At 41.6% G+C, this 12,075-nt stretch overlaps 1 protein-coding gene and 1 non-coding gene across 2 annotated transcripts in view; both read right to left on the bottom strand.

Moving 5' to 3' along the window:
• The window catches only part of PPP1R14C (protein phosphatase 1 regulatory inhibitor subunit 14C), a 106,549-nt gene that overhangs the window by 82,775 nt on the left and 11,699 nt on the right, over nt 1-12,075 (bottom strand). The window lies entirely within an intron of this gene.
• Nucleotides 2,487-2,589, bottom strand: LOC112440270 (small nucleolar RNA U13). The gene has a single exon (XR_003028445.1). It is a non-coding gene; the product is annotated as a small nucleolar RNA U13 (small nucleolar RNA).

Below are 12,075 nucleotides of genomic sequence, written 5' to 3'. Positions count from 1 at the left end.
CAAACTCCTGACCTCAAGTGATCCGCCCGCCTCGGCCTCCCAAAGTGCTGGGATTACAGGCGTGAGCCACCGCGCCCGGCCTAATGTTTGTATTTTTAGTAGAGATGAGGTTTCACCATGTTGGCCAGGCTGTTTTTGAACTTCTGACCTCAAGGGATTCACCCGCCTTGGCCTCCCAAAGTGCTACGATTCCAGACGTGAGCCACCGCGCCTGGCCTCTTTCTGCTTTCCTTTAGGTTCCTTCACTCGGTTCCAAACGACTGGAGTTACAAAATTCCTGACTTCAGCGTTGGTGAGGTTTCACTAAATATATAAAATATTCACCTGAGACAAGCTGAAAATGAAATTGGACATGATATTAACTAAATAAGAACGAGAATCACAGTCCCATCACGGAAGTAACATTCACAAGCACCAGCCGCCCTGTTCCCTTAGCAATCTGCTTCCTCCTCCCGAGGCGGGCCTGCTAGGAGGCTGCCTCTCCCAGTGGCCTCAAAAGGCTTCAGAGCAGCTCAAACTGCAGCCACCAGACATGGGCAGTGTGGACAATAAGTGCTGGCGGAGGCAGCCCCATTTTCCAACAGCTACCGCCTGGAGCTGGCCCCAGTTTGGGGATCTGCTTGTCCCCTGCCCCTCTTTGTTCATATCCCCAGAGGAAAGGAGGAACAAAGAGACCCTGGGACATAACCCCAGACCCTGGTGTCACCAAGCAAGATGGTACCATGGGAGAAGCCTCTAGGGCTCTTTTGTTCCCCAGAGGGCAGTTACCAAGAAGAGCAGCATTTGGCTGGGCGCGGTGGCTCAGGCCTGTAATCCCGGCACTTTGGGAGGCCGAGGCGGGCAGATCACGAGCTCAGGAGATCGAGACATACTGGCTAACACATTGAAACCCCATCTCTACTAAAAATACAAAAAATTAGCCGGGCGTGGTAGTGGGCACCTGTAATCCCAGCTACTCAGGAGGCTGAGGCAGGAGAATGGCATGAATCCGGGAGGTGGAGCTTGCAGTGAGCCGAGATAGCGCCACTGCACCCCAGCCTGGACAACAGAGCGAGACTCAGACTCCGTCTCAAAAAAAAAAAAAAGAAGAAGAAGAAGAAGAGCGGTATGTGGCATGTGACACATGGTATATGGCACGTGGCCCACTCACAATGCGATCTGGTGTACTGGCACTGACTGGCACATCCAGAGTCCACACCAACCTCCTGAAAATGCATTCCTCTATTTTTCTAAACTTGGTCTTTGGTCTGGCACTAAATTTTGAAAATGAGAAAAGTACTTAACTTCTCGCTGAATTCACTGTATGAAATACTGCACTTCACATTTATTTTCATCTCTTTTTCTTTGTAGGGTTTTGTTTGTTTTAAAATAGTCTGATAGCAACATAAAAACTCTAATTCTTACGCCTGTTGCCTGTTTATCTAGGCTGTCACACACAAAAATTTTAAATAACTATAACAGAACAATAAAGCTAACCTCAAAATAGAGGAAAATTCTCAGAATTAACCTCCTTGCACTGAGTGTTTAACTTGTAAAGAAAGAAACAACAAATGTTCTAAAATTAAAAATAGAAACTCTGGAAATAATCCTATTATTTTAGTTCTACTTTATGCCTGCCACATAGTAGGCCCATAAAAGATATTTATTGCATGACTGGCTGGATGGTTAAATAGATTCATTACTGCCAACTGGACAACCTGAGGTCAACCAGCCTTCCCCAAGGACTTTAGCCAGCAGAACTGGTCCAGAAACATATTTGGGCCTAGAGAAGAAATGTAATTAACTAGGCAAGTCAAGTCTTCTCTAACACAAAATCTGAGTATCTTTTCTTGGACTGGGAGCCCAGATATTTTAAAACTCTTGCCTAAAGGCAAGTTCAGACCTGTCCACCAACCAGCTGATATTTATTGAATATTTACAGCACAGGGGCCACTGCCAGGAAATGAAGATGGAGTATAGTGAGCAAGACAGAAAGGCTCTACCTAATATTAGAACATACTCACTAGAATCTATATAGAGCCAAACATACAAGGTCTCCTGTCTTAGTCAGTTTGGGCTGCTTTAACAGACTACCACAGACTGGTGGTTTAAACAACAGAAATATATTTCTCACCATTCTGGAAGCTGGGAAGTTCAAGATCAAGGTACCACACAGATCCTACGTCTGGTGAGAGCCAGCTTCCTGGTTTGCAGATGGCTAACTTCTCAATGTGTCCTCCCATGATGGAGTGCAGAGAAAGAGAGCTCTCTTGTGTCTTTTATAAGGGCACTAATCCCATTCATGAGTGCTCCACCCTCAGGACATAATCACCTCCGAAAGGCCCCTCTCCCAATAGTATAATACTGGGGCTTAGGATTCCAACATATAAATTTTAGGGGGATATAAACATTCAATCTACGGTATCCCCTTATTTGTAACTACAGTGTAGTGAGGGAAGATGATCTTTAAATGAATGGTGCTGGGTCAACTGGGTGTTCCAAATTCAGGTCAGATGGGTCATGTGCCAATGTTGTAACAAGGTTCAAGGCTGGCACATTTCACACATGCATGTGAACACCCAATCATCATGCTATGAACTACAAAAGGATCATGAATCGTAATCTCTACATTATACCACACACAAAAATGAATTTCAGATGGATTACAGATCTATATATAAAAGGTAAAATAATGAAGCATCAAAAAGGTAACACAAAAACATTTTCATGACCTTGTAGCAGACAAAGTTTTCTTAAATAGGTTGAAAATGTACCAAATATAAAGGAAAAAGCTGACAAATTGGAAAATATTAAGATTAAGAACTTCTGTGCCTCAAAAGTCACCATTCAGAGAGTGAAAAAGGCAGTTCACCAAGTGGGACACATATTTCTGACAAAGGACTCATATCTAGACTGTAAGAGATCAGTGTCCAGGATATATAAAAGACAACCCAAACCCAAAGTTGTTTTTTCTCTTTGAAATGGGCAAAAGAATTGAACAAGCACTTCACAAAGAGGATATCCAAAGGCCAGTAAACATATGAAAAGGGGCTGGACTTGACTAGCCATCAGGTAAATGTAAATTTGAACCATAATGCAACACCACTATATTACATAACAGACGGCTAAATGAAAAAGTCAGAAAATAACAAGTGTAGGTAAGGATGGGAAACAATCAGAACTTTCATATAGTGCAGTGGGCATGTAGATTGGTGCAATTACTTAAGAAATCATCTGACAGTACCCAGCAATGCTGAATATACACGTATTCTATAAGCCAGCAATTTTGCCACTCTGTATATAAGCCAACAGAAATGCAGACATAGGTTCACCAAAAGACATATGCAATAATATTCTCGGAAGCTCAATTCAGAATAGCTCAAAACTGAAAGCTTCCCAAATGTCCATCAAAAGTAGAATCGATAAAAAAACAACTGTGGTGTATTCACACATGGAGTACTATGTGGCAACTGAAATGATCAAACCTCAAATGACATGCAACAATGTGGGTGTATCTCACACATCTAATGTTGAACAACAACAACAACAACAACAAAAAACAGACATAAAAGCTTTTAAGAAGGTAAAATTAATCAGATGACCTTGGAGGGAGGGCAGGGGGCTGATAATGGGATGAGCACACACAAGGGACCCCTGCAGTGCTGGCACTATTCCATTTCCTGATCTGGAAGGTGGGTGGGTTCAATTTGACAAAACTCATCAACTGTGCACTTACACTTGGGTTTTGTGTACTTTGTATGTTATACTACAATAAAAAGTTTGTTGTTGTTGTTGTTGTTATTGAGACGGAGTCTTGCTCTGTCGCCCAGGCTGGAGTGCAGTGGTGTGATCTCCGCTCACTGCAATCTCCGCCTCCCAGGTTCACGCCATTCTCCTGCCTCAGCCTCCCGAGTAGCTGGGACTACAGGTGCCCACCACCATGCCCAGCTAATTTTTTGTACTTTTAGTAGAAACGGGGTTTCACCATGTTAGCCAGGATGGTCTCGATCTCCTGACCTCGTGATCCGCCTGCCTTGGCCTCCCAAAGTGCTGGGATTACAGGCATGAGCCACCGTGCCCGGCCTACAATAAAAAGTTTTTAAGAAAATACTCTCATTCATGTCTTTACCTCACAGTACTTTCTGTTCCTAGTCCCTTGGCCATGCCAAGATTCATCCTGCCGGAGGGTGTTTGCATTAACTGAGCCCAGTATGTCCCCCAGGGCTTTGCACACCGCTGGTGCCATCTCTCATCATGCAGGCCCAGATACAAATGCAATGAACTTCCTCAAAGAAGCCCTTCCTGGCCCCACTAACCTGGCCACAGTCTCTCACTCATTATCCTATTAGCTTTCTTTTTTTCCTAGCACTACTCGTGAGCTGAAGCCATTCTGATTTATTCATTTGCGTTTGTTTTTAAGAGCACAGGGACTCTTTCGCTGTTGTATCCTAAGCACCTGTGTCCCTAGCACCTAAAAGTGCATGTGGCATTTTGACCTCACTAATTTCAAATTTATATCCAAACAAAAGTCCACCCACACGTGTTTATACCAGGCTTTCTCATGATCATCAAAAACTGAAGCAACCAAGATGTCCTTCAAGAGCCAAGTGGATAAACTGTGGTACATGTATACAATGGCATCTTATTCAGCCATAAAAAGAATTGAGCTATCAAGTCACAAAAAAAACACAGATGAATCTTAAATGTATATTGTGTAGTGAAAGAAGTTAGTCTGAAAATGCTGTATACTGTATGATTTCAATTACATGACATACTGGAAAAGGCAAAACGATAGCAATAGGAAAGAGATCAGTGGTTCAGGAAGAAATGGCAGAGGTTGGCCTGGCACGGTGGCTCATGCCTATAATCCCAGCACTTTGGGAGGCCCAGGTGGGCAGATCACATGAGGTCAGGAGTTCGAGATCAGGCTGGCCAACATGGCGAAACCCCGTCTCTATTAAAAACACAAAAATTAGCTGGATGTTGAGGCGCACGCCTGTAGTCCCAGCTGCTCGGGAGGCTGAGGCAGAAGAATCACTTGAACCCAGGAGGCAGAGGTTGCAGTGAGCTCAGATCACACCACTGCACCCAGCCTGGGTGACAAACCAAGACTCCGTCTCAAAAAAAAAAAAAAAAAAAAGAAAAGAAAAGAAACGGAGGGGGGTAAATGGGTAAAGCACAGGAGATATTTTAGGTGGTGCAACTGTTCTGTATGATACTGCAAGGGTGGATACATGACACTCTGCATTTGTTAAAGTCCATAGGACTGACTACACAAAGAATGAATCTTAATGTATAATGTAAGCAAATTTAAAAAGTCATTTAGGAGATTGGGGGATCCCAGGATGGAATGCAGAATGTGACAAAACAATCTATCTATATTACAAATGTATGCAACAACCTCACTGAAGGGGATAGGGGAAAAGGGTACTGACCTAAGTAACTAGAAATAAGTAGAGTCTGTTAAAATCAAATGTAAAAGGAGTGCATATAAGCACCATCTTCTAGTTGATAAAGTTGTTTCCCATAGGGATTGAGTTAACAATTCTGATATTGCTGTACATATATACTACAACTGAACAATTAAGGGAATGGATATGGATGGTGGGAACCACAGGTTTGTCTCTGTTGGAGTAGGAGTTTAAAGACAGGCAAAGAAAGGGGGCTAGTGCAACCCATGTAGTAATGGATTAGAATCGAAAACATCAAATGAGCTGATGTTTAGCTTGATATAGATGCTGATGGTTACAAATGGAAATATTTGTAGATATGTATACACCAATTAGAATACACACATATATTTTCTTGCTGTCATGTGAGAGATCTTAGAAACATTACATTTCAGTAGCAACAAGTACACTTGGCATCCCTTATCTTGGTTTCTTTTCTTTTCTTTTTTCTTTGTCTTTTTTTTTAGACAGTCTTGCTGTGTCACCCAGGGTGGAGTGCAATGGCATGATCTCGGCTCACTGCAACCTCTGTCTCCTGGGTTCAAGCGATTCTCCTGTCTCAGCCTCCCGAGTAGCTGGGATTACAGGAGCATGCCACCACGTCTGGCTAATTTTTGTATTTTTAGTAGAGACAGGGTTTCACCACGTTGGCCAGGCTGATCTCGAACTCCTGACCTCAGGCGATCTGCCCTCCTTGGCATCCCAAAGTGCTGGGATTACAGGCATGAGCCACTGCACCCGGCCATATCTTGGTTTCTAATACCATTCTCTAATAAAAGGAATCAGTGTTCCTTGGAGAAATGGCTGACTCTGAATCTGGGGCAGGAAACATACAAAATAAGCCTAGAGTATTTTGTAGTGCTAGAAAGTAAAGAAGTATTAAATACATACACACACACGATCATGGGGGTATGTCAAAGAACACAGGAACCAATCGAAACAGCTCCCAATAGCCAAAGCTGGAATAATATGGGCCACAAAATAAAGTAATAATTGAATTATAATCCAAAACAAACAATAAATATACGTGAACCATACTGACATAAATAAGGCAGACTAAATAAACAAATGAGGAAGAAGAAACAAATCTCCCAAGCAAAAGAATTCCATATAAATTATGTAGCTACACAATGAGGCAGAACATAACTTCCCATCACTTAAGAATGAGCTACTGGGCGCGGTGGCTCACGTCTGTAATCCCAGCACTTTGGGAGGCTGAGGCGGGTGGATCATGAGGTCAGGAGATCGAGACCATCCTCGCTAACACAGTGAAACCCCATCTCTACTAAAAATACAAAAAAAAAAATTAGCTGGGTGTGGTGGGCACCTGTAGTCCCAGCTACTTGGGAGGCTGAAGCAGGAGAATGGCATGAACCCAGGAGGTGGAGCTTGCAGTGAGCCGAGATCGTGCCACTGCACTCCAGCCTGGGCGACAGAGCAAGACTCTGTCTCAAAAAAAAAGAATGAGCTACACATAGTGATTTTCTTCCAAAGAATATAGTGTGGAAAGGGAGGGAGTAGCTGTACAGTGGAGAAGCCTGACAGACAGTATCTCAGCCAGGTGCTCAAGGTGAATATCAACAGTAATAAGCCATGTTGACAGGATGTACCTTCACAGAATGTGATAAAAGTGTTTCTTTACCTTTTGGGTCTTCCTCCCTCAAACCCATAAACGTAGTCTAATCATGAGAAAAACATCCGACAAATGCCATGTGAGGGACATTCTACAAAATACCTAAAAAGTACTCCACAATACTGTCAAGGTCATCAAAAACAAAGGAAGGCTGAGAAACTGGCCTAGCCAAGGGAGTCTAAGGAGACATGCCAGGTAAATGCAATGTGGTGTCCCAGATGGGATCCTGGAACAGAAAAAGGACTCTAGGCAAAAACTAAAGAATCCGAACAAAGTATGGACTTTAGAGAATAATAATGTATCGATATTGGTTCGTTCATTGTGACAAATGTATAATTCTAACATATGTTGCTAACAGGTAAAACCTGTTGCAGAGTATATGGCAATAGTGTTCTGTCTTCGCAATTTTTCTGTAAATCTAAAACCATCTAAAACATAAAGCTTATTTGTTTAAAAAAAAAAAAAGAATGCCTGGCAGAGACAGACGAAGGGACTAGTGGGTGGATATTGGAAGGAGGGACAGAAGGACAGCGCATTGGCTGACAGAAGGATGGACGGATGCTGGGAAGGCTGATGGTTGGGTAATTGATAGAGTGGCTTAGAAAGCCGAGAGCACACAAGATAAAAACTGGAATGGGCACTTGGAATTTAGCAACATGGAGGTCATGAGCCTTCTGGGTGGAAAAGAAGGACAAGCCACACAGCAGTGGCTAAGAGGGGCACAGAAGTCGACAAAATGCGATCAAAGGATATAGACAATCTCTCTGTCAAATCTGGCGGAAGAGAGGAAGAGAAAGAGAGAAAGGCTTTTGTGTGTATTTGCGTTCTAATACTTTACTGAGATATAATTTACATATCCTAAACTGCACAGATCTTCAGTATACGGTCCATGACTCTTGAAACAAAAGAATGGCTGATGATCACCGGAGAAGTCAGCCCCTGAGCAGGTGGAAAGGGCTGGGCTCCAGAAGGAAGTTGAAGAGTGATTCAATCTTCCTTTTACCTTTCCTTCCATCCTGTGGGTGGTGGTACCATCCTCATCCTCAGAGACTGTCTTTCCTGCCCCGCAAAAATGAAGACACCAAAGGAGTCTTCCAAAGTGTTACGTGTTCTATCCAAAGTGCCATGTGTTCTATCCAAAGTGTTATGGCTGCTTCCTCTGAAAATATAAAGAATCTAATATGAACAAATCTACTGGCTTTTTTGTCCTTATTTATAATTTTTTAAAAATTTAAAGCCCATCTTCCTCAAAAAGAAGATGGAAAAAACACCAATTGAGCTATTCCAAACATTGTAAAGCCCTGTGGCAGGAGAGGGCTTGTGCCCCTTTCTTACCCATGACAATAAAACAGTGGGATACTCATGCCCACCCCTTCTAAAAAACAACTTTGAAGTTATTCTCTTATAGGAGAAATACATGTGCATTGCACAAAACAGATAAACAAAATAAATTACCCATAATGATACTAAAAAGCACTACTGATAGTTATCATGTATCATCCAAATCTCTTTTCTAGGTACATATAAAAGATATCCTATGAAAAAAGAGTTTTACCTAGAATACATGTTATCTATTATCACTTAACTCAAATGTGATAGAGCTCCCATCGCAGAAAGGTAATTCTCTTGAAGCAACCCAACAAGATTTTCCATTCTGGAGTGTTGATTAGATTCTGGAGTGTTGATTAGATTATTCTATAGTCATAAAACCTGGTGTGTGACCAAATTTGCAATCAAGGTAGAAACTCCACCAAAATTATTCCATAATTTTTTAAAAAAATCTCATAAGCCTCTGCCCCCCATTGGGTCAAAGAACAACCTTTAATTTGAATACTAGATTAACAAGGCAGAATTAGTTATAGCAAAAGCATAGTAGATGTTGCTAATAATACTTTCATAAATATTCTGAGCTTTTGGGGAGATGGTTTTTCATATTTATTAATCCCCAAAATTTCTCTGAAAGGATTAGATAATTTAAAAGTGGAAATTAAAGTTAGCCAAGGATGATGACTGAAATCACTCTTAATAAATGTAGGTAGTGGGCAGCCTGCTCATCCTTCTAGATAGACCAAGCCAGCTCCCCCACCCCAGGAAGGTGGGAGGGTCTATCTTAGAAGGCAATGTCTCTGCTATGGTTTGAGTGTCCCCATCAAAACGCACGTTGGAACCTTAATTCCCAGTGCAGCAATGTTGGGAGGTGGAAACTTTAAGAGGTGGAACTTAATGGGAAGAGCTTGGGTCACAGAGACTCCGCCCTCTGGGCCTAGGTGTCTTGGTGCAGTTCTCACTACAGTGAGTGAGTTCTTGCTCTTGTGAGACTGGATTCATTCTGGAGGTGACAGATTAGTTCCCTCCAGGGCAGGGTCTGTTTTGACCCTTCACCTGTGTCCACTTCCCCTTTGACCTTCCATCATGTTATGACATGGCATGAGATTCTCCCTAGAAGCCCAGAAGCCAACGGATGCAGTGCCATGCTTCTGGGACTCCCCAGCCTCCAGAATCATGAGCCAAATAAGGCTCTTTCTTGATAAATCACCCAGTCTCAGGTATTCTGCTACAGCAACACAAAATGGACTAAGACATCCTCTGAATCAGGGCATAAAGGATGTGAAAAGAACCTGTGAGTATAACCAGTAGGCATCTCTGAAATGAGATAATGAGACAAACTGTTTCCCACCACCAGTAAGAAGCCATACTTAGGAACTTTTCTGTTTGTTTTGATTTTGTAAAGTGGGGCTAGAGTTAGGAAGACATTCACAAGCATGGATTCCTAGAGCAGAAGGCTGAGGTCCACAACCACTCCACCCCTCCTGTGTAGACCACACTCTCTCACATCCTCGGAGTTGTGGTTGTAACTGCTGACATGAGAATTTCATTTTACTAAATATTTTATACATTATCTGTATCTCATTCTTTGCCTTCCTTCAGAGTTTATAGTAAGGTGTCAGTAGTTAACTAAGCAAAGTAATTCCTCATTTTGTTCTTCTTCAGAGTGATGAGTTAACTCAACCTTGGGATCATTCACCATTGAATGCAGCCCGTCACCTCTTTGAAACCCCAAAAGGTTTCTTAATCTAAGTCTAACATGGGATGTTCCCAAGGTTTAAGGCATGACTGGCAGCTAAATGCTTTGGAGTCCCTGGCTAGTTCAGGTGACAACCTTTCCATTTACCTAAGTACAGACAAGTTTTCATTATCTAAATGTCTCTCCATGTAAACTGCTTCTGGTATAAGATTAGTAAATGCTGAACCATCTCACATGATGAAGAAATGGAATATCTTAACATAACAAAAGGCACTTGTCTAACAGAGATAGTACGTGTTGTTTTTTAGTTTTAATATTTCTAGGGTGCTTTCATTATAGCAAGCATAATCATGTTTTAGCACCAAATCAATGACTCATTTTCTTTTGACTTGTCAGAGAGCTGCCACACCCCAACACAAACATGAGAAAAACCAGTTGACTAATTTGAATTGTTATGTAGAGTATTAGCTCATAAGAACCAAACAGAAAAGCTATCTCTGCCAATCTGAAAACTCAACACCTCACCTACCTGGCTTGAAACAGATTTAATTCCATTAACATTAGCAGAAATGAATGAAATGGCTTTACCAATGTGTGCGCTATTGACATACAAATATAAGAGAAAAATATTAACAGATGATTGGCGGCAGTAGCTAAGGACTTGAGTGAAAACATCATTTAGCATAAGCAAACCAAGTAATTAATAGTTTTTTACATTGTATTTAGAAAAAGCATTACTTTACTTCTACCATGTCAATGATAATATCTGCTGCTTTCAAATACGTAAGATAAAATATATACTCTGTATCCCTTGCCTTGTTTAAAGTGAGTTTCTAACTTTTAACCTCAAAAGAGATTGAGCATGGAGTCAATTCCATCTAAATAGATAGACCAAGAGTGCAAGGACTCCATGACCAACGGCTCATGCAAACCTGGCAAAGAAAGAAAGAAGTAGCTCACTCACTGGGGTGTCTACTTCAGAGATAATGAATTTGAATTTTTCTTTTTCTTTCTTTCTTTTTTTTTTTTTTTGAGACAGAGTCTCACTCTGTCACCCAGGCTGGAGTGCAATGGTGCGATCTCGGCTCACTACGGTCTCTGCCTCCCAGGTTCAAGCGATTCTCTTGCCTCAGCCTCCTGAGTAGCTGGGATTACAGGTGCCCACCATCACACCTGGCTAATTTTTGTATTTTAAATAGAGACGGGGTCTTACCATGTTGTTCAGGCTGGTCTCAAACTCCTGACCTCAAGTGATCCACCCGCCTCAGCCTCCCAAAGTGCTGGGATTACAGGTGTGAGCCACCGTGCCCAGCCAGGATTTGCATTTTTCTTAAGAAATGGCTGACTCCTGTAAATGGTTCACTCGAGAAATAACAGAATCCTGTAAACTGTTCAACTAAGATGAAGCATATTTGAAAATGTATCAAGTAAATCAAACAAAAAAGATTTGCTCAGTGTATTGGCCAAACATGCTAGAATACATGGAAGGTATCTGGGGGGAAATGGTGCAACTGATGTTCACAGTTTCCAGGAAGCAAGTCTTCCTTTTGTTACTGGCAGTTTAAACTTGAGCATGTTACTAAGACTCTTGGAGCCTCCCCGTTTTCTCATTTTAAAATGGAGTAGCTACTTATATCACTGAGTATTTATGTGGGTCAAATGGGATTATCTGATGGTGCTTTATGATTCTATCATTATACCAAATAAATAAATATTACAAAGAATAAGTTCTGCTTTTCACTTCCTGCCAGAACTGTCCATAAAAAATCTTAAGTTTTTCTTGTTATCCCATCCTATTAGTCCTAAAACTAACTATAAAGAGACATTCCAGGAATAAACTCCCCAACAGAAAGTAATTTGCTTAGTATAGATTTAGTCATGCTCTTATTCAGGCTAATTTGTACATTTCACCCTGTTAAATTTTACTTCTGAAAGCTGCTGTGATTTTCCCTCTCAGATGCTCATTTCATATCTCAAAATGAACCTCC

The sequence above is a fragment of the Pan paniscus genome, chromosome 5 (genome assembly GCF_029289425.2).
Source record: "Pan paniscus chromosome 5, NHGRI_mPanPan1-v2.0_pri, whole genome shotgun sequence".
NCBI lineage: Eukaryota > Metazoa > Chordata > Mammalia > Primates > Hominidae > Pan > Pan paniscus.
The sequence above is the reverse complement of the archived record's forward strand: the minus strand, read 5'-3'. Positions and strand labels throughout refer to the sequence as shown.